This window comes from Giraffa tippelskirchi, chromosome 3, assembly GCF_054371585.1.
Source record: "Giraffa tippelskirchi isolate mGirTip1 chromosome 3, T2T-mGirTip1v1.2.pri, whole genome shotgun sequence".
Lineage (NCBI taxonomy): Eukaryota > Metazoa > Chordata > Mammalia > Artiodactyla > Giraffidae > Giraffa > Giraffa tippelskirchi.
The window spans coordinates 159,468,279-159,492,802 of record NC_137277.1 but is presented as its reverse complement, the minus strand read 5'-3'; the positions used below and the strand labels follow the sequence as shown (position 1 = coordinate 159,492,802).

At 36.1% G+C, this 24,524-nt stretch overlaps 1 protein-coding gene and 1 long non-coding RNA gene across 8 annotated transcripts in view; both read right to left on the bottom strand.

Moving 5' to 3' along the window:
• The window catches only part of SPAG16 (sperm associated antigen 16), a 981,998-nt gene that overhangs the window by 764,827 nt on the left and 192,647 nt on the right, over positions 1-24,524 (bottom strand). The window lies entirely within an intron of this gene.
• Positions 12,409-15,860, bottom strand: LOC145542976 (uncharacterized). Its single transcript, XR_014080327.1, has 2 exons — positions 13,481-15,860; positions 12,409-12,770 (listed from the first exon to the last, which is right to left on the bottom strand). It is a non-coding gene; the product is annotated as an uncharacterized LOC145542976 (long non-coding RNA).

Genomic DNA, 24,524 nt, shown 5'->3' with positions numbered 1-24,524 from the left:
TTCCATGGACCGTCATAGGGAGGGATGGTTTGGGGATGATTCAAGTGCATTACATTTATCACACACTTTTATTTCTATTGTTATTATATCAGCTCAATCTCAGGTCATCAGGCATTAAATCCTGGAGGTTGAGGAACCACTATTCTATGCAACTAAAGGAAACTGAATGAGGAATAGGTCTTAGATAATATAAAGAATTACAATCAATATTGTTAATGTAATAATGCTGTTATAGGGTTTTTTTAAAGTTTTATCTATTAGAGAAATATTCTGAAGTATTTATGAGTGAAGTGATACAATGTCAGGATTTGTTTTAAAACATTTCAGAGAAAGAAAAACCAGAAAAACAGAAAATTTACCAGATATAAAGCTTATGGTTTTTAAAGCTGAGTAATGGTATGCAGAGATACTTCGTACCATTCTACTTTTATGGGTATTTTAAATTTTCAATAATTAAAACATAAAACTAACTAAAAAGATATTCTGAACACAGTGAAAGAGCTCAAAGAATCAAAAGCACTACATTTGTCTATGACTTAGAATTTTCTGACAGAAAATTTTGTTAATATTCTTAAACAGATTATCAAGGATAAAGACTATCGCTTTGTTTCTATCTCCACGTCCCTAGTACATAACTAACATGTAGAAAGCATTAATAAGATGCTAGTTGAATGAATAAAGCTAAATCAAGAAATATAAACCATTAAAACATTTTTATTCACATTTAATAATATTGGCATCATCAGTTCAGTTCAGTCGTGTCTGACTCTCTGCAACTCCATGGACTGCAGCATGCCAGGCCTCCCTGTTCATCATCAACTCCCATTACTGAAACTCATGTCCATTGAGTCAGTGATACCATCCAATCATCACATCCTCTGTCATGGCCTTCTCATCCCACCTTCAATCTTTCCCAGCATCAGGGTCTTTTCCAATGAGTCAGTTCTTTGCATCAAGTGGCCAAATTGGAGTTTCAGCTACAGCATCAGTCCTTCCAATGAATACTCATGACTGATCTCCTTTAGGATGGACTGGTCGGATCTCCTTGCAATCCAAGGGACTCTCAAGGGTCTTCTCCAATACCACAGTTTAAAAGTATCAATTCTTTAGTGCTCAGCTTTCTTTATAGTCGAACTCTCACATCCATACATGACTACTGGAAAAACCATAGCTTTGACTAGATGGACAGTTGTTGGCAAACTAATGTCTCTGCTTTTTAATATGCTGCCTAGGTTGTTCATAACTGTTCTGCCAAGGAGCAAGCATCTTTTAATTTCATGGCTGCAGTCACCATATCCAGTGATTTTGGAGCCCAAAAACCTTAAGTCTGCCACTGTTTCCATTGTTTCCCCATCTATTTGCCATGAAGTGTTCTTTTTATCATAAAGTCATTTTCTTACAAATTTTGGTGATATTTAAAAGGCATCCCATACTTAAATATGTTATAATGAGTTCATCTGTTTCATGTCTGTAATCTTTAGAACCTGTGGGTATAATCATTTGTAGGAGATGAAAGGAAATTTAACTGTGGAACTGATTTTCACATGGTTACTTTATCAGTCATCAATATATTTACATTCATTTCAGTTCAGTTCAGCCGCTCAGTCGTGTCCGACTCTTTGTGACCCCATGAACCGCAGCACGCCAGGCCTCCCTGTCCATCACCAACTCCCGGAGTTTACCCAAACTCTTGTCCATCAGGTCGGCGACACCGCCCAACCACGTCATCCTCCTTCGTCCCTTTTTCCTCCTGCCTTCAATCTTTCCCAGCATCAGGGTCTTTTCAAATGAGTCAGCTCTTCGCATCAGGTGGCCAAAGTATTGGAATTTCAGCTTCAATATCAGTCCTTCCAATGAACACCCAGGACTGATCTCCTTTAGGATGGACTGATTGGATCTCATTGCAGTCCAAGGGACTCTCAAGAGTCTTCTCCAACACCATGGTTCAAAAGCATCAATTCTTCGGTGCTCAGCTTTCTTTACAGTCCAACTCTCACATCCATACATGATGAATGGAAAAACCATAGCCTTGACTATATGGACTTTTGTTGGCAAAGTAATGTCTCTGCTTTTTAATATGCTATCTAGTTTGGTCATAACTTTCCTTCCAAGGACTAAGTGTCTTTTAATTTCATAGCTGCAATCACCATCTGCAGTGATTTTGGAGCCCCCCTCCCCCCCAAAAAAAGTCAGCCACTGTTTCCATTGTTTCCCCATCTATTTGCCATGAAGTGATGGGACCAGATGCCATGATTTTAGTTTTCTGAATGTTGAGCTTTAAGCCAACATTTTCACTCTCCTCTTTCACTTTCATCAAGAGGCTCTTTAGTTCTTCTTCACTTTCTGCCATAAGGGTGGTGTCATCTGCATATCTGAGGTTATTGATGTTTCTCCCAGCAATCCTGATTCCAGCTTGTGCTTCTTCCAGCCCAGTGTTTCTCATGATGTACTCTGCATAGAAGTTAAATTAGCAAGGTGACAATATACAGCCTTGACGTACTCCTTTTCCTATGTGGAACCAGTCTTTTGTTCCATATCCAGTTCTAACTATTGCTTCCTGGCCTGCATACAGGTTTCTCAAGAGGCAGGTCAGGTGGTCTAGTATTACCATCTCTTTCAGAATTTTCCACAGTTTATTGTGATCCACATAGTCAAAGGCTTTGGCATAGTCAATAAAGCAGAAATAGATGTTTTTCTGGAATTCTCTGGCTTTTTCAATGATCTCGCAAATGTATAGTTGTAAGAAAATTATAAAATTCAAGAAAATTATAAAATAAATATAATAAACATAAAATATGCTTATAAAAATTAGTATATTTTACAGATACATTATTAATAAAGTATTAGTAATTTATGGATCACTATTAAATCTATTTCCTCCATTACTGGCATACAGTCAGAGAAAACCATCATTCAAAGAGACACATGCAACCCAATGTTCATTGCAGCATTATTAACAATAGCCAGGACATAGAGTCAATCTAAATGTCCATCAACAGAGGAATGGATAAAGAAGTTGTGCTATGTTTATATAATGGAATATTTCTCAGTCATAAAAATGAAATTGGGTCACTTACAGAGAGATGGATGGACATTGACACTGTCATACAGAGTGAAGTAAGATCAGAAAGAGAAAAAATAAAACTATTGTATGTTAATATGCGTATGTCAAATCTAGAAAATGGTATAGATGATCTTACTTGTAAAACAGAAATAGAGACACAGACATAGAAAACAAATGTATGGACACCAAATGGGCGAGGAGGGGGAGAGTTGTGGGATGAATTGGGATTGACATATAAACACAATTAATACTATGTGTAAAATAGACAACTAATAAGAACCTACTTTATAAACTTCAGGGAACTCTTAACCATTGTTCTGTGGTGACCTAAAGGGGAAGGAAATCCTAACAAGAGGGGATATATGTATATGTATGGGGCTTCCCAGGTGACACTAGGGGTAAAGAATCCACCTACCAATGCAGGAGATGCAAGAGATGTGGATTCGATCCCTGAGTCAGGAAGATCCCTGGGAGTAGAAAATGGCAACCACTCCAGTATGTTTGCCTGGAAAATTCCATGGACAGAGGAACCTTGTGGCTACAGTCCACAAGATTGCAAAAAGTAGGACACAACTGAACACATGTATACACACAGTTGATTCACTTTGCTATACAGTAGAAACTAATACAACCTTGTAAAGCACCTATACTCCAGTAAAAATTGATTTAAAAAACACTTCGGAACACTTTCAAGTGAAAATTTGTTACATTTCAAGTAAAAAACATACATCCTTTAGAGGTGAAAACTCACAAGACACATAAAGAATTCTTTCTTTTTTGGAATTCTTCCTCATTAAAACAAAACAAAACAACATATTTTTGCAAAAAGATAAAAGGATTATGCTTGTGAATACAAATCAAAAGAATGCACTTCAAATGTACATCAACTTGAGAAGAAAATGAATTTTAGACCAGTCAGTATAGAGATTGTTTGAATTTGAAAAAGAAAATTTTTAAAAATATATAAACTCATTAAAGATATATAATCTATCTACTTTTTACTATAATTTCACCACTTGTAACTTTCTTTATCTTTTCTCATCATTTTAATTTCTCCATATACCATAGCCTGGCATGAGCTAAACTTTTAAATTTCAAAATAATTCATTCTTAATGATAATTACTATATCATGAAAATATTATATGTCATAAAAATTCAGGAAATAGGACAAAAAATTTGAAAATTTAAAAATTTTCCAACTATTCAAAATTGTCCAAAAATATATAAAATTAAAGGAAATGGAGGTTGAGTATGTATGTGTGCAAACATGCATTTAGAAACAAAAACAGAACGAGAAAAGTAAATGGAAACTAAAAGATTAAAAAGGAAGGTGGATTATTATTTTTTGTTGTTGTTTAATTGCTATGTCTTTGACTCTTTGTGACCCCATGGACTGTAGCCTGCCAGGCTCCTCTGTCCATAGGATTTCCCAGACAAGAATAATGGAATGGGTTGCCATTTCTTTCTCCAAGGGGATCTTCTTGACCCAGGGATTGAACCCGAATCCCCTGCTTTGGCAGGTGGATTCTTTACCACTGAACCGCCAGTAGATCACTATTATGAAGATACTATCAACTGTAGATTTCAAGAGCTCTAAACAGGGTATTGTTCTAATACTATTCATTACTCACTCACCTGAGCAAATGAAATCCATTTACTGAGGGAATATCACAGATAACATAAATATGACTGTTTAAACTAAGTTATACTAATTTGAGTATATTCCAAATCATGATGCTTAGTCAAATATTTTCTTTCAGTAGGATTTTTTTTTTTTTTTTACTTCCTGATGTAATGTTAACAGAAATGGTATCATTTTGCATCAGGTGGATGAATGGACTGAGAAATAAAAGAAGAAAGAAAACAAGTACAAGCAGAAATCTATGTGTTACATAGGTTTGTGTCCATGTCTTTTTTTTTTTTTATAAATTTATTTATTTTAGTTGGGGGATAATTACTTTACAATATTGTAATAGTTTTTGCCATACATTGTGTCCATGTCTTTTAGGATATGAAACTATTAAAAAACATCCACATCAAATGAAAAACATGATCTCACTGAAGTGAGGCTTTACTCTAGGCAATAGCAAGAAAAGAATCTTAAGGTAGTAGTCAATGAAGAAATAAATATAGACTAGGCTTTCTCTAATTTAGAGTTGAATGAGGCATTTGGCTGAAGAATGATACAGAAAAACATCTTATGTCCCTCTGGATATAAATATAAATAATCAGAACCCTCAAAAAGTTTCATTCTTTATTTAAGGACATATACTAACATAAGCTATATGGAGACACATTAAGAGGGAAAAGGAAATTAGAGTTTAGATGATAAAAGTGTATCTAAATAGTAAGATAGGGATAGGTAAAAGATTTCAGTGAAACTGGTTAAAAACTACTTTAAATTTTTATGTCGAGACAGCCACAAAACTATAGATTACCTTCAACATTCCTGGTGTACATATATCCCCTTCCTCTTGAGCCTCCATCTCACCTCACAATCCCATCCTTTCAGGTCATCACAGAGTACCCTTCTAGTTTTAACAAGAAGTATTATACTAACTGCGTGTTTAGAGTAGTCATCTAAAACATATTTTGGTTGATATTTGTAAGGAAATAAATTTAAATATATAAACTAGAAATGCAATTTTAAAACAAAAAAATTACCAATTGATATTTTCAATCAGTAATTTTTTTGATTTTATATGTTTATTTCAAATTTTTTTAAATCAAATATACTTTAAATCAAAATATCAGCAGCACATTCTGCTAAAGAACTAAATTAATTGCTAAAGTTTATCTGGAACATGAAAATTGTAAGATAAAAGAGAAATAAATATTTAAATATATATTAAAACTTATGACATCATTGAAATAGTGAAAAATAATGCCATAAAATAACGAAAAGAAAACTAAAATTTAGAACATGATAATAATACCATTTAAATATTAAGGGAAAAGTACCATTATTTAATAAATAATGTTTTACAATCAGCAAAAACAAGACTGGGAGCTGATTGTGGCTCAGTTTATGAATTCCTTATTGCAAATTCAGACTTAAATTGAAGAAAGTAGGGAAAATCACTACGCCATGCAGATATGACCTAAATCTAATCCCTTATGATTATACAGTGGAAGTGACAAATTCAAGGGATTAGATCTGATAGACAGAATGCCTGAAGAACTATGAGATTTGTAACATTCAAGAAATGAGACTGGTCAATTGTTTATTTGAAAAACTATTGTATTATATTCCTAATTCAAATCTTTTAAGGAAACAAATTCCCGAAGGAAATTTATGAGTAGGAAGGGAGCGACATAAACGTAAGAACAGGTGAACATTTATCACTGAGCATACACATAGCTGGAGAAGAAAATGGCAACCCACTCCAGTATTCTTGCCTGGAAAATCCCATGGATGGAGGAGCCTCGTGGGCTACAGTCCATGGGGTCACAAAGAGTCAGACACGAATGACTGACTTCACTTTCACTTTTCACTTTCATGCACATACACACGCATACACACAAACCCCAATGATCACATAATAAGCTACTAAACTCCTGTCTTCCCTTTGACAAACCAAATCTATAGCTACACATGGAGCATTTTCCCTGAAAAAAAAAAAAAAATCCAGAAACAAGCTCAGTGACTCCTATACATTGGTCAAACAAGAAAACATTTTGGTCAAACAGAACAATTTTTAAATATGCTAAATTTTATATAAACAAGGGCAAGCAGGAATATATATTCAGGCCTGTTTATATATAATAAATAAGACCTTTGGAAAGAAAGACAAGATATAGGGAATGTTTACTTCCAAACAGGGTATGGAGATGGGGTAGAGGCAGGACCGTGGTGGCTGGGGTAATTTCATTATACACCCACTTTTATATATTTAATTTTGGAAGCTATATGTCTGAGTTAATCCCAAACTTAACAACTACTCTACACACACACACACAACACTCATTTTACATGCCAAATACAGTTGTTTAAATACTATGACAAAAAATAACTGATGGACACTAAAATAATTTAAATGTTTGTTTAATAATTTTAGTGGAAAAGTACTGATACTAGAGAATTTTTCAATTAAATCACTACCATAAAATAAATATCTGCAAGAAACTAAATTATGAATTTAAATAGACCAAATAAATATTCACTTTCAAAAGAGGTAAACAGGAAGGTATTCTATATTGTTTCTTTTTTAATAAAACAAAGCAAGACAACAGAGAATAAACTAGGACTACTTTTATTGGAAAAAAAATTTATTTGGGACGCCTTTTTCTATTTTATAATTTCAAGACAAAAAAGGTGATATTGCTAACACAATATTTTGTCAATGATACTGTGATAGGAAAAAGCTATATTGGTGATATATTAGGTCATCCTCTGACAGTGATTTTTTTAAAAGCCCTGAGGCTATTACTTAAATAGAAAAAAGTAAATGATATTTAGTTTGAACTCTGAAGGGAGATCCACAATAAAATATATTATTTTAATCTATGTTCCATAAGTGAGATGTAATCTATTCCTATTAGCCTCAGGTTTCTTTCCTTCCCTCCTCCAGCTCCATAAACAAAGCAATATAACTGCATTATACACCTTTTTCAATAGAAACTTAGATTTCCAAAGGGTATTTAAACCACAACTCATTAAATAGCTTTATTTTACCAGTTCTCCCAAGGCAGGGAACACAAAGAGTAGAGATATATTTCCTGTAAAATAATTACAAACCCTACTAATCAATTCAAGTATAATTTTTACTTCTAAGTACAACTTTCAGTGATTCATTTGATCCTGTGTTAATTACATACATATTATATATATATATATATATACTTAATTTTAAGCAATAAGGATGAGAGGAAGAGGCTTCCTTGAACTACATGCTTTAAACATCCTTTTAGTCTGTTGCTATCATTTTATCTGCTGTATTTCTTTCCATAGCATTTATCACTAACTTCAAGTGTCAAACAGTTATTATTTAGTATTTCTTACAAGGATGTAGTTCTCTGTTACCTAGTATAGTGAATGAAACTTTAGTAAAATATCTGTTAGATGAAATCATTATCACTTCATGTTTGTATACATGACAGATATACATTCAATCTAAAACCTTTATGGAATTCTTTTTATGTGCAGAAACTAATATGACCACTCTGAACAAATGAATAATAGAAAATATACATTTCTGACTTTCAATTTAACACATCAAGCTAAAGATATATCAAAAAACAATCAGAGCAATAATACACATTGTGCTTGATGAAAGCAGGAGGCATCTGTAATTCCAAACTGAAACATAAGAAATAGGAAACAAATGGAAAAACAATAGTGACTTAGCAGAGAAGAGTGCAAAGCTAAGTGCTTACAGAGAATGGTAACAAAGAGGCTAGAGAGTCAAGCAAAGGCAGGAATCTTTATACAGAAGACTCTACTCGGTCTATTTAAGAGCAGTTAGGTTTGAAAGTCCTTGGTTCCATTTTGTTTTCATGAATAGGAAAGTTGCAAGATAGATTATCTAGAGAAATTCAACAATAGAGGCTCTAACTCAGGGACCCCATTTTGGAGTAAAGCAAAGTGAGGTTCCACATTACAAACAAAGGAATTAAGCAGTAGTCTACAAATTGAATGGCTGAGACACCCAACCCAATCTCCGCAAGTCCTTTTCTTCTAATCAGCTCTGGAACACAGGAACTAGGCTTATATCTCTGGATGTTAGTATCTGTTAGTTCATTCTCTGCAGAGAGAAAAGACCTAGAGACATCAACATTTGGAAAGCTCCAATGAAAATGGTGCTTCCTCTGTGGCTTAGTGGTAAAGAATCCACCTGCCAATGCAGGAGACCCGGGTTTGAGCCCTGCGTCAGGAAGATCCCCTGGAGAAGGAAATGGCAATCCACTCCAGTGTTCTTGCCTAGGAAATCCCATGGACAGAGGATCCTGACAGGCTACAGTCCATGGGATCTCAAAAGAGTCAGAGAGGAGTCAGCAACTAAACAATAAGAAATGAAAATGGTGGCTAATAAATCACACAAACTTCTTCCAAGCATGAAGTGCTTCATTCGTAATCATGAATGGTCAGCCAGTTAGCACCAAATACCAAAGGATAGTCTCCTACATGCAAAACAGGGCCCCAAACAGATGAACAGATGATAAATAACTTAGAACAGATCCAGATACTATAAGCAGAAAAATACTTCAAAAATTTTATCAGACATAAAATATTCATGAAATATAGACAGGAATTCTGTAATGAAAGAACACCTCAAAAACAAGAAAGGGTTTTCAAATTAAATATATATTAATGAAAACTAAAACATTAATTAAGTGTTTAAAAATAATTTCAAAGAAATTATTCAGAGTGAAGCAATGTGGAAAAAACAACAGGTTGACTGAATAGGATAGAGAAATACAGAAAATCAGAAAGCCAAATAAATATGTCCAATATTTGACTAACATGATTTCCTGAAACAGAAGGCAAGAAAATTGTGATGAACTTATTAAAGAAATTAAAGTGCACCAAAGAACTTTCACTGAGAGATATGAAAACCTTCCATTAAAAGATTTGAAAGATGTCTGAAAAGGTATACCACGTATATGGATAAAATCATTTAGCACTGTAACAAATATCCACAAATTAACCTGTAAATAAAAGACAATTTCAGTAAGAATTTTCATGTGTCATTTTTTTAGGAAGTTAACATGTTTAATCGAAAGTATATATAGGAAAATAAAAATCTATGTAAAGCTTGGGCCAAATTTGAAGAAAAAAACAAAGGAAGTAGGGACTTTCATTAAACTATGAAAATATATTAAACAGTCATAGTAATAAAGCTGCTTGGTCAAGAACAAACTGACCAACAGAATAGGACAGAGAGCACAGAATATTACCAATATGAAGATGGATTGTTACACTAAATCTCAAATAGACTGGAATTCATCAAAACTAAAAACATAAGCCCAAATGAAAATGTATAATGCTACTAAATGAAAATAAATGAGTATTTTCCATCTAGGAGTAGGAAAAACAAACTCCAAAATTAAAATCCATGAGACGTAAATTTAATGAACTTAAATGCATGAAATTTAAGTATTTCTAATTCAATAACAGACAACATGGATGAAATTAACCAATAGAAAATAGGAAGAAGTTACTTATATAAAACTGCCAAGTGATCAATACATAAAAAGTAAATTTCAGCAAATAAAAAGAAAATTACTGAGTTTGGTTTGCTAATACATGTATTTTGTTGAGGACGTTTGCATCTTTGTTTATTAGGCACTGATGATGTTCAGTCACACAGTCATGTCCCACTATTTGCAACCCCATGGACTACAGCATGTCAGGTTGTCCTGTCCTTTCACCATTTCCCAGAGCTTGTTCAAACTCATGTTCATTGAGGCAGTGATGCCATCCAATCATCCTGTCCTCTGTTGTCCCCTTCTCCTCTTGTCTTCAATCTTTCCCAGCATCAGGGTCTTTTCTAAAGAGTCAGCTCTTCATATAAGGTGGCCAAAATAATGGAACTTCAGCTTCAGCATCACTGCTTCCAGTGAATATTCAGGATTGATTTCCTTTAGAATTGACTGGTTTTATCTCCTTGCAGTCCAAGGGACTCTCAAGAGTCTTCTCTAACACCACAGTTCAAAAGCAGCAATTCTTTGGCACTCAGCTTTCTTCACAGTTCAACTCTTATATCCATACATGACTACGGGAAAAACCATAGCTTTGACAAGATGGACCTTTGTTGGTAAAGTAATGTCTCTGTTTTTTAATACACTTTCTAGGTTTATCATAGCTTTTCTTTCAAGGAGCAAGTGCCTTTTAATTTATGGTGGCAGTCATCATCTGCAGTGATTTTGGAGCCCCAAAAAATAAAGTCTGTCACTGTTTCTATTGTTTCCCCATCTATTTGCCATGAAGTGATGGGACAAGATGCCATGATCTTAGTTTTTCGAATACTGAGTTTAAGCCAGCTTTTTCACTCTCCTCTTTCACCTTCAAGAGGCACTTTAATTTCTCTTTGCTTTCTGCCATAAGGGTGGTGTCATCTGCATATATCAGGTTATTGATATTTCTCCCTGCAATCCCGATTCCAGCTTGTGCTTCATCCAGTCCAGAGTTTTCCATGTTGTACTCTGCATATAAGTTAAATAAGCAGGGTGACAATATACAGCCTTAACCTATTACTTTCCCAATGTGGTACCAGTCTGTTGTTCCATGTCCAGTTCTGACTGTTGCTTCTTGAACTGCATACAGCTTTCTGAGGAGGCAGGAAAGGTGGTCTGGTATTCCCATCTCTTGAAGAATTTTCCACAGTTTGTTCTGATCTACACAGTCAAAGGATTTAGCAAAGTCAATGAAGCAGAAGTAGATGTTTTTCTGGAATTCTCTTGCTTTTTCTATGACCCAACAGATATTGGCAATTTGATCTCTGGTTCCTCTGCCTTTTCTAAATCCAGCTTGAACATCTGCAATTTCTCTGTTCACGTACTGCTTGGCTTGGAGAATTTTGAGCATTACTTTACTAGCGTTGAGATGAGAGCAATTGTGTGGTAGTTTGAAGATGCTTTGGCATTGCCTTTCTTTGGGATTGGAATGAAAACTGACGTTTTCCAGTCCCGTGGCCACTGCTGAGTTTTCCAAATTTGCTGGCATATTGAGTGCAGCACTTTCACAGCATCATCTTTTAGGATTTGAGATAGCTCAACTGGAATTCCATCACCTCCACTAGCTTTGTTCGTAGTGATGCTTCCTAAGGCCCACTTGACTTCACACTCCAGGATGTCTGGCTCTAGGTGAGTGATCACACCATCATGGTTATCTGGGTCATTAAGATCTCTTTGTAGTTCTTATTTGTATTCTTGCCACCTCTTCTTGATATCGTCTGCTTCTATTAGATCCAAACCTTTTCTGTCCTTTACTGTGCCCATCTTTGCAGTGACAGACAGGGAATCCTGGTGTGCTGTAGTCCATGGGGTTGCAAAGAATTGGACACAACTGAGTGACTAATACTTTCACTTCCACTTAGGCAGATACTTTACCTCAAAGATACTTTCACTTGGGTAGATACAGACATAGCAAAAACTCAAAGGAAAGCATAGACAATTGATATTTTTCATCTCTGTGCAATTAGCACTACTATAAGTTGCATTTGTGTATTTTTTTTTGTTATCTTCTGTATCTCTACTAAATATGCTTAAACTTTTAGGTACTTGAACATATGGAATGCAGTTATAATAAATGTTTTAATGTTCTTGTCTACTAATTACATAATCTGTGTCATTTCTAGATCACTTTCAACTGATGGATGTTTTATACTCATTTGGGGTCATGTTTTTCTATTTCTAAGCATGGACGGTAATTTCATTTGCATACATGCCAAACACTGCAATTTTATTTTATTCGCTTCTGGATATTTTTAAATATTAACTAATGTTAAATAAATATTCTTGGTTTTTGTTCTGGGCTATAGTTATATCGCTGTGGGACAGTTTTATCTTTTAGATCTTGTTTTAAAGCTTTGTTAAAAAAATAAATAAATAAATAAAGCTTTGTTAGATGGACAATAATTAGTTTGTGGGTAATTTGGTTCAACTACTGCAAGGAGATCCAACCAGTCCATCCTAAAGGAGATCAGTCCTGGCTCTTCATTGGAAGGACTGATGTTGAAGCTGAAACTCCAATACTTTGGCCACCTCATGCGAAGAGTTGACTCATTGGAAAAGACCCTGATGCTGGGAAGGATTGGAGGCAGGAGGAGTAGGGGACAACAGAGGATGAGATGGCTGGATGGCATCACCGACTTGATGGACATGAGTTTGGGTAAACTCTGGGAGTTGGTGATGGACAGAGAGGCCTGGTGTGCTGTGGTTCATGGGGTTGCAGAGTCGGACACGACTGAGCGACTGAACTGAACTGAACTAAAATTAAACCTGTGAAAGATAAGATTTTTCATTCTGGATGATGACAATAGAAATTTCTCAGCCTTATGTGAAACTCTGTGGATATTTTACTCTGAACACTTTGTGTAGATTTTTCACCAGCATAGAATAGTTGCTTCAGACACATGCACTGATAAGTAAATCAAAAGATGTTTGCTCCTTTGAAGAAAAGCTATGAAAAAACCTAGACAGCATATTAAAAAGCAGAGACATCACTTTGCCAAAAATGGTCCATATAGTCAGAGCTATGGTTTTTCCAGTAGTCGTGTATGGATATGACAGTTGGACCATAAAGAAGGCTGAGCTCCAAAGAATTGATTCTTTTGAATTGTGGTGCTAGAGAAGGCTCATGAGAGTCCCTTGGACAGCAAGGAGTCAAACCAGTCAATCCTAAAGGAAATCAACCCTGAATATTCACTGGAAGGACTGATGGCTGCAGCTGAAGCTCCAGTACTTTTGGCCACCTGATTTGATGAACTGACTCACTCGACAAGGCCCTGATGCTTTGAAAAACTGAAAGCATGAGATGGGGGCAACAGAGAATGAAATGGTTGGATGGCATCATTGATTCAATGGACATGAGTTTGAGCAAACTCTGAGAGATAGTGAAGGACCAGGAAACCTGGGGTGCTGCAGTTCATGAGGTCACAAAAAGTCGGACACAACTTAGCAACTGAACAACAACAGCAGCTAGATAATTCAGAAACCTATATAACTATTTGAAGATCTCCATCTACAGAGCTCTCTACTCTCTTAAACTCTGTCTTGAAAACTCTAGCTTGCCTGGGACTCTGAATTCTGAGCTCCATTTCCTCAACCCTAGAAGACCACTGGGATCCACCTGAATCCCCCCAAACTGTGAAATAATCTGGAATTTCCTTAAGGTGGGAATCAGAAAATCATTCTAGGCCTCATCTCATTGATTTGTTTTTTTATTTCTCATTGATAACCATTTTTATTGGTTAATGCTGAATATCTTGAAAACCATCCACTCATATACATCGTCTGTTGTTTTCTCAATATCTCAGTCAGGAGAGCCATTCTTTGCCTGTTACTTTGGCTTGGCCATAATTGTATAATAATTGAGATATCTGAAATTTTATTAAGTATAATAACATATAGTAATCTGCACAAATCTAGAAAGTAGATGTATTAGTATGCTAGGGCTACCATAACAAATGCCACAGACTCAGTATCTCAAATAATAATATAGAAGCTAATTTTCTCACAATTATAAACACTAGAACTTTGATCCCAGAATGTTGTCAGAGTTGGTTTCATCTGAGGTCTCTCACTGGCTTGTAGACGACTGCCTTCTTTCCATGTCTTCACACAGTCTTCCAGTGTGTAAGCTTGTGTTCTAATCTCCTCTTATAAGGATGGCAGTTTATTGCATTAGAGTCCACCTATATGATCTTAGTGTTCTTTAACTGCCTCTTTAAAGGCTGTATCTCCAAAAATTTGGAGAAAAGAAGGGCAACCCACTCCATTATTCTTGTCTGGAGAATCCTCTGGACTGAGAAGCCTGGTGGGCTATACAGTCCATAGGGTCACATAGTCAGACATGACTGAGTGACTAACACCATCCAAACAGTGTCACATTCTGAAGCAGTGGCAGTTAGGTCTTCAACATATAACTTTTAATGAAACACAACTCAGTCCATAACAGTAGAGTTTCTTGAGTTGTGACTAATGTAAACTCATGTAACCAATACCCTAAAATTAGAAACCGACACTAAGAAAACTTAGATAATAAAGTATGTGTGTTTAGCTTTTTGAGAAAATGCCAATTTCTCCTCCACAGAGACCATACTAATGTAGACATTTTTAACCAAAGTGCATATAAAAAGCGATCATAATTATAAAGCAATCAAAAAGGTAAGAAAAATAACTTTCAATATATAGGATAGTTCAAAGATTAATACTGTTATAGAAAAAAAGCTCTTTCAAATCAGTAAGAAAATACATATTGAGATATAAAAATATGAAAGGCATGATCAGATTATACTAAATAAATAAAGTAACCAAAACCATTGTAGATGTTTGTGATAATTTATAAATGGATTTTTCATGGTGCTATTTCTAAGAGCAAAAAATGAAAATAACATAAACAGCCAACAATTTAGGGTGATTACATGTTATAATGTAAATAGAATGAATATCATGCATTCATTAAAAACCAAACTATCAAGCTATTTAACATATTTTAATCACATATACAATTTCACTCAAAATTAAGTAAAATGTATAAAATGTGTGATTCTAAATGCACCTATCAAATTTATATATAAAACATGATTGTGCATAAATATGGTTAAGTCCATGTATAAAATATCAATAACAATTATCTTTGACTAAAAGGATTATAGATATTACTATTTCTTCCTAGTATTTTCTCATATTTTCAAGTTTCTATGAAATACATTATTACATTTATACTCAGAGAAAAAGTAAATAATATTTCTTCTTCAAAAAAAATGTATGTAAAAGAACTCCTGATTACTTTTTAAGTTTAAAAGGCAGGAAATTTTGCACAAGTTGTGTAATATATAGTACAGTCAACCTCTGGTGTCATTTGGTTCATTACAGGCAAATTTAGTAAGAAGATGCCAAATGTTGCAAGGGCTTAATAATAGAATAGAATGAGAATTATGTTAGAATAAATGTCTTGCAACCCAAGGAAAGTACTCCCAAATTGTTTGTCAGTGAAGATAAATGTTTCTGCCTTTCAGCCTGGAAAGTGTCAGCCTAACCCTAACCACTCAATAAGTGTGAATGTGCAGTGTAGAATGCTAAGGCATGGGAAGAATAGAGGACAATTTAAGTATTCTGCTTAGTCTGGCCTTGAAAACACACACACACACACACACACACATACACACAAAGAGAGGATGTATATATATATTACCTATACGCATATTTGAGTTACTTTTTGTGTATATCTGAAACATAGGTAACCATATTCACTTCTATGCATGCACATATATGTTACTTATCATATTTAATAATATGCACATATACATTAAAGCTATATATACTCATATAGATATTTATTCTATGATGTAGAGAGTAATTAGTTGCATTTGTACCAGTATACATGGAAATAAATGAGTTCAATTATATTTATATTGTTCTCCAGTTGTAGTAGTTCTAAAATTTATGGGAAAATATAGACATCTATTTTATTAAAATTATTTAATATTATCAAAATACAGGATTAATCTTTATATAACTAGTCAATTATGACCATCAGGGATGTCCCAAAAAATCAATTTTAAAAGGAGGTTATTTAGAAATGTGGAAGTAAATTATAGGTAAAATGTAAAAGTGCTTTACTTCAGAGAAAGAATATTTGAGGTGGGGAGGATTAGAGGACCAAAACATGATTTTACTATTGTTATAATGGGGGTATTCTTTATTTTAAAATATATACATGTATGACCTGGTTCATTCACACTAAGCAAAAAAAAAACAAAAACCTAATATCTATATTTATATTTTTAACAAAACAGTTTAAAGCCCAAAGGTGGAGAAAAGGTGATGTAGAAAATTAGACATTTGAAAATTAGGGGGGCGGTCCTAAGATAGTGGAGGAATAGGATGGGGAGATCACTTTTTCCCCCACAAATTCATCAAAAGAACATTTGAACGTGAGCAAACTTCACAAAACAACTTCTGAATGCTGGCAGATGACATCAGGCACCCAGAAAAGCAGCCCATTGTCTTCGAAAGGAGGTAGGACAAAATATAAAAGATAAAAAGAGAGACAAAAGAGTTGGGGATGGAGAGTCATCCCGGGGAGGGAGTCATAAAAGAGAAGTTTCCAAACACCAGGAAACCCTCTCACCGGCAGGTTTGGGGGAAGTTTTTGAATCTTGGAGGGCAACATAACCGGGAGGAAAAATAAATAAATAAAATCTAAAGTTGCCTACAGGCAACTCCCAGCAGAGAAATACCTCAGACTCTCGCATCCGCCACCACCAAGTGGGGGCTGAACAGAGAGGGGCGGGTGGCATTGCTTAAGGTAAAGACCGGGCCTGAATGCCCTGAGGGCAATCTGAGGGAGCTAACGTGAGATAGCAACCTAAACTGTGGGATAGCTAGAGAGAGAGAACTAACCCGCGAAAAGTCCAAACCTAAGGAACTGCTGGCCAGCTCACAGAACAAAGGACTGAGCAATACCACAGGAGAGTTAGCCGGCTGCGGACTGGCCCATCCTCCGCCAGATGCAGCAGGCAGGTGGGGCCAGCCAGAGCCGAAAAGGGGCAAACTCGCCCCAGAGAGGGCATCTCCTACCAAACTGCAAACAGGCTTCTAGTTTCTACAGAATTCCTTAGATTCCAGACAGTTGACATCCACTGGGAGGGTCGCAGCCAGAGATCAGCTCCCCAGAAGAGACACAAGGCACACCGGAGTTGGGTGTGCCCGGAAACCGAGGCTGGGACCAGGGAGGTGATAAGTCACGCTGCACCTGAAGAGAGTGCGGTCGCCAAACACCAGGCTGCCTGAGCTGCTCCAATTGGGGAATGGCACAAACCACGGGCCCAACTGAGTCTGCGCCTTTGTGGAGTACCCAAGACCCTGAACCTGAGCGGATTACACCTGGGAAGTGCAGGCAACTCAGGGCCCGCTCCCTGTAGGGCAACCTGAAGCCTGAGCAGGGTAGACTGGGAAAGCACACACACCGTGAGTGAGAGCAAACCCAGTGTGGCTGAGACACTGCGAGTTCTCCACACACACGCCAATGATATTGGTTTGCAGTGTTCCTCCCCTCCCCACAGCATGGCTGAACAAGTGAACCTAAAGAGACCACCTCCACCTCTTGTGTCAAGGCAGAAATTAGACACTGAAGAGACCTGCAAACAGAAGCCAAATAAACAGAGGGAACCACTTTGGAAGTGACAGGTGCAACAGATTAAAATCCCTGTAGTTAACACCGACTACATTGAAAGGGGCCTATAGATCTTGAAAAGTATAAGGAGAAACAGGGAACTATCTGAAACTGAACTGACCCCACACTGCCCGCAATAGCTCCAGAGAAAGTCCTAGATATATTTTTACTATTATATTTTTCTTTAATTTTTTAAATTTTTTAAAGTCCTCTATTACTCTTTTAATTTTCATTTTTATAACTCATTATTATCTTGCAAAAAAAAAGACCCTATTTTTAAAGCAAAATCCATATATATTTCTTATACTTTTTGTGATTTTGGTTTTTTTTAATATTCTATTTTTTTAAGAGTCTAACCTCTACTCTAGATTTCTAATCTTTGTTTTATAGTATTTGATATCAATTTTGCACATTTAAGAATCCAATCTTCAGTACCCATATTTACTCAGGAGTGTGATTACTGGCTTGATTACCGTCTCCCCCTTTTGACTCTCTTTTTTCTCCCCTAGGGCACCTCTATCTCCCCGCTCCTCCTTCTCTTCTCAACCCAATTCTGTGAATTTCTGCGGGTGTTCTGGGCAATGGAGAACACTTAGGGAACAGAGTACTGCCCAGATCTCTCTCACTCTTCTTGATTCCCCCCCTTTCTCCTCCTGATCATCTCTATCTCCTTCCTCTCTCTTGTCTTCTCTATGTAAATCCATGAACCTCTATGAGGGTTCCAGACTGTGGAGAGCACATAGGGAACTGTTTACTGGCTAGATTGCTCTCTCCCTGTTTGAGTCTCCCTCTTCTCCTCCTGGTCACCTCTATCTCCCTCCTCCCTCTTCTCTTCTCCATGTAACTCAGTGAACCTCTCTGGGTACCCCTCACTGTGGAGAATCTTTTCACCATTAACCTAGAAGTTTTATTATCAGTGCTGTATGGATGGAGAAGTCTTGAGGTTACTGCAAGAATAAGACTGAAAACCAGAGGCAGGAGGCTTAAGCCCAAAACCTGAGAACACCAGAGAACTCCTGACTCCAGGGAACATTAATTAATAAGAGATCATCCAAAAGCCTCCATACCTACACTGAAACCAAGCTCCACCCAAGAGCCAATAAGTTCCAGAGCAAGACATACCATGCAAATTCTCCAGCAACGCAGGAACATAACCCTGAGCATCAATATACAGGCTGCTCAAAGTCACACCAAACCCATAGACATCTCAAAACTCACTACTGGACACTCCATTGCACTCCAGAGAGAAGAAATCCAGCTACAACCACCAGAACACCAATGCAAGCTTCCCTAACCAGGAAACCTTGACAAGCCAATCGTCCAACCCCACCCACAGAGAGGAACCTCCACAATAAAGAGGAACCACAAACTACCAGCATACAGAAAGGCCACCCCAAACACAGCAATCTAAACAAGATGAAAATGCAGAGAAATACTCAGCAGGTAAAAGAACATGATAAATGTCCACCAAACCAAACAAAAGAGGAGGAGATAGGGAAGCTACCTGAAAAACAATTTAGAATAAAGATAAAAATGATCCAAAATCTTGAAAACAAAATGGAGTTACAGATAAATAGCCTGGAGAGAAGGATTGAGAAGATGCAAGAAATGTTTAACAAGGATCTAGAAGAAATTAAAATTATTCAATATACAATGAATAATGCAATAAACGAGATCAAAAACACTCTGGAAGGAACCAACAGTAGAATAACTGAGGCAGAAGATAGGATAAGTGAGGTAGAAGATAGAATGGTGGAAATAAATGAAGCAGAGAGGAAAGAAGAAAAAAGAATCAAAAGAAATGAGGAAAACCTCAGGGACCTCTGGAACAATATAAAACACCCCAACATTCGAATCATAGGACTCCCAGAAGAAGAAGACAAAAGGAAAGACCATGAAAAAAATACTCGAGGAGATAATAGTTGAAAATTTCCCTAAAATGGGGAAGGAAATAGTCACACAAGTCCAAAAAACCCAGAGAGTCCCAAACAGGATAAACCCAAGGCGAAACACCCCAAGACACATATTAATCAAATTAACAAAGATCAAACACAAAGAACAAATATTAAAAGCAGCAAGGGAAAAACAACAAATAACACACAAGGGGATTCCCACAAGGATAACAGCTGATCTTTCAATAGAAACTCTTCAGGCCAGAAGGGAATGGCAGGACATACTTAAAGTAATGAAAGAGAATAACCTACTACCCAGATTACTGTACCCAGTAAGGATATCATTCAGATATGAAGGAGAATTCAAAAGCTTTACAGACAAGCAAAAGCTGAGAGAATTCAGCACCACCAAAACAGCTCTTCAAAAAATGCTCAAGGATCTTCTCTAGACAGGAAACACAGAAAGGGTGTATAAACTTGAAACCAAAACAACAAAGTAAATGGCAACGGGACCATACTTATCAATAATTACCTTAAATGTAAATAGGTTGAAGGCCCCAACCAAAAGACAACAACTGGCTGAATGGATACAAAAACAAGACCCCTATATATGCTGACTGAAACAAGGGACACATACAGACTGAAAGTGAAGGGCTGGAAAAAAATATTTCAGCCAAACAGAGACCAAAAGAAAGAAGGAGTCTCAATACTCATTTCAGATAAAATAGACTTTGAAGTGAAGGCTGTGAAAAGAGACAAAGGAGGACACTACATAATGATCAAAGGATCAATCCAAGAAGAAGATATAACAATTATAAATATATATGCACCCAACATAGGAGCACCACAATATGTAAGGCAAATGCTAACAAGTATGACAGGGGAAATTAACAATAACACAATAATAGTGGGAGATTTTAATACCCCACTCACACCTATGAGGCAATGGCAACCCACTCCAGTACTCTTGCCTGGAAAATCCCATGGACAGAAGAGCCTGGTAGGCTGCAGTCCATGGGGTTGCTAAGAGTCATACACGACTGAGCCACTTCACTTTCACTTTTCCCTTTCATGCACTGGAGAAGGAAATGGCAACCCACTCCAGTGTTCTTGCCTGGAGAATCCCAAGGACGGGGGAGCCTGGTGGGCTATCGTCTATGGGGTTGCACAGAGTTGGACACGGCTGATGCGACTTAGCAGCAGCAGCAGCAGCACACCTATGGATAGATCAACTAAACAGAAAACTAACATGGAAACACAACCTTTAAATGATACAATGGATCAGCTAGACCTAACTGATATCTACAGGACATTTCACCCCAAAACATTCATTTTAACCTTTTTCTCAAGCGCACACGGAACCTTCTCCAGGATAGATCACATCCTGGACAATAAATCTGCCTTGGTAAATTCAAAAAAATTGAAATCATTCCAATCATCTTCTATGACCACAATGCAGTAAGATTAGATCTCAATTACAGGAAAAAAACTATTAAAAATTCCAACATATGGAGGCTAAACAACGTGCTTCTGAATAACCAACAAATCACAGTAGAAATCAAAAAAGAAATCAAAATATGATTAGAAACAAATGAAAATGAAAACACAACAACCCAAAACCTATGGGACACTGTAAAAGCAGTGCTAAGGGAAAGGTTCATAGCAATACAGGCTTACCTCAAGAAACAAAAAAAAAGTCAAATAAATAACCTAACTCTACACCTAAAGCAAATAGAGGAGGAAGAAATGAAGAACCCCAGGGTTAGTAGAAGGAAAGATATCTTTAAAATATAGGGCAGAAATAAATGCAAAAGAAACAAAAAAGATCATAGCAAAAATCAACAAAGCTAAAAGTTGGTTTTTTGAGAAGATAAATAAAATTGACAAACTGTTAGCCAGACTCATTAAGAAACAAAGGGAGAAGAATCAAATCAACAAAATTAGAAATGAAAATGGAGAGATCACAACAGACTCCACAGAAATACAAAGGATCATAAGAGACTAGTACCAACAGCTATATGCCAAAAAAAAAAATGGACAACTTGGAAGAAATTGACAAATTCTTAGAAAAGTATAACTTTCCAAAACTGAACCAGGAAGAAATAGAAGATCTTAACAGACCCATCACAAGCACAGAAATCAAAACTGTAATCAGAAATCTTCCAGGAAACAAAAGCCCAGGACCAGATGGCTTCACAGTGGAATGCTACCAAAAATTTAGAGAAGAGCTAACACCTATCTTACTCAAACTCTTCCATAAAATTCCAGAAGAAGGTAAACTTCCAAACTCATTCTATGAGGCCACCATCACCCTAATGCCAAAACCAGACAAAGATGCCACAAAAAAAGAAAACTACAGGCCAATATCACTGATGAACATAGACACAAAATTCCTTAATGGAATTCTAGCAAACAGACTCCAACTACATATTAAAAAGATCAGACATCATGACCAAGTGGGCTTTATCCTAGGAATGCAAGGATACTTTACTATCTGCAAATCAATCAATGTAATACACCACATTAACAAATTGAAAGATAAAAACCATATGATTATCTCAATAGAAGCAGAAAAAGTCTTTGACAAAATTCAACATCCATTTATGATAAAAACCCTCCAGAAAGTAGGAATAGAAGGAACATACCTCAACATAATAAAAGCTATATATGACAAACCCACAGAAAACATTATCTTCAATGGTGAAAAATTGAAAGCATTTCCCCTAATGTCAGGAACAAAGCAAGGGTGCCCACTCTCACAACTACTATTCAACATAGTTTTGGAAATTTTGGACACAGCAATCAGAGCAGAATAAGAAATAAAGCAATCCAGATATGAAAAGAAGAAGTAAAACTCTCACTGTTTGCAGATGACATGATCCTCTACACTCTAAAGACTCTACCAGAAAATTACTAGAGCTAATCAATGAATATAGTAAAGTTGCAGGATATAAAATTAACACACAGAAATCCCTTGCATTCCTATACACTAACAATAAGAAAACAGAAAGAGAAATTAAGGAAACAATATCATTCCCCATTGCAATGAAAAGAATAAAATACTTAGGAATATATCTACCTAAAGAAACAAAATACCTATATATAGAAAACTATAAAACACTGATGAAAGAAATCAACGAGGACACAAATAAATGGAGAAATATACCGTGTTCATGGATTGGAAGAATCAATATAGTGAAAATGAGTATACTATCCAAACCAATCTATAGATTCAATGCAATCCCTATCAAGCTACCAATGGTATTTTTCACAGAACTAGAACAAATAATTTCACAATTTGTATGGAAATACAAAAAACCTCGAATAGCCAAAGCAATCTTGAGAAAGAAGAATGGAACTGGAAGAATCAACCTGCCTGACTTCAGGCTCTACTACAAAGCCACAGTCATCAAGACAGAATAGTACTGGCACAAAGACAGAAATATAGATCAATGGAACAAAATAGAAAGCCCAGAGATAAATCCACACACCTACGGACACCTTATCTTTGACAAAGGAAGCAAGAATATACAATGGAGAAAAGAAAATCTCTTTAACAAGTGGTGCTGGGAAAACTGGTCAACCATTTGTAAAACAATGAAACTAGAACACTTTCTAACACCATACACAAAAATAAACTCAAAATGGATTAAAGATCTAAGTTTCTTAAGTGAGTACCAATAAAAAACAAAAACCTAGGCCAAAAAAGAAAAAAAAAAAAAAAAGATCTAAATGTAAGACAAGAAACTATAAAACTCCTAGAGGAAAACATGGGCAAAACACTTCAACATAAACCACAGTAGGATCCTCTATGACCCACCTTCCAGAATATTGGAAATAAAAGCAAAAATAAACAAATGGGAGCTAATTAAACTTAAAAGCTTTTGCAAAACAAAGGAAACTATAAATAAGGTGAAAAGACAGCCTTCAGAATGGGAGAAAATAATAGCAAATGAAGCAACAGACAAACAATTAATCTCAAAAATATACAAGCAATTCCTACAGCTGAATTCCAGAAAAATAAACGACCCAATCAAAAAATGGGCCAAAGAACTAAACAGACATTTCTTCAAAGAAGACATACAGATGGCTAACAAACACATGAAAAGATGCTCAACATCACTCATTATTAGAGAAATGCAAATCAAAACCACAATGAGGTACCATTTCACGCCAGTCAGAATGGCTGCTATCCAAAAGTCTACAAGCAATAAATGCTGGAGAGGGTGTGGAGAAAAGGGAACCCTCTTACACTGCTGGTGGGAATGCAAACTAGTAGAGCCACTATGGAGAACAGTGTGGAGATTCCTTAAAAAACTGGAAATAGAACTGCCATATGACCCAGCAATTTTACTGCTGGGCATACACACCAAGGAAACCAGAATTGAAAGAGACACGTGTACCCCAATGTTCATCGTAGCACTGTTTATAATAGCCAGGACATGGAAGCAGCCTAGATGTCCATCAGCAGACGAATGGATAAGGAAGCTGTGGTACATATACACAATGGAATATTACTCAGCCATTAAAAAGAATATATTCAAATCAGTTCTAATGAGTTGTATGAAACTGGAGCCCATTTTACACAGTGAAGTAAGCCAGAAAGAAAAACAGCAATACAGTATACTAATGCATATATATGGAATTTAGAAAGATGGTAATGATAACCCTATATGTGAGAGAAAAAGAGACACAGATGCATAGAACAGTCTTTTGGACTCTGTG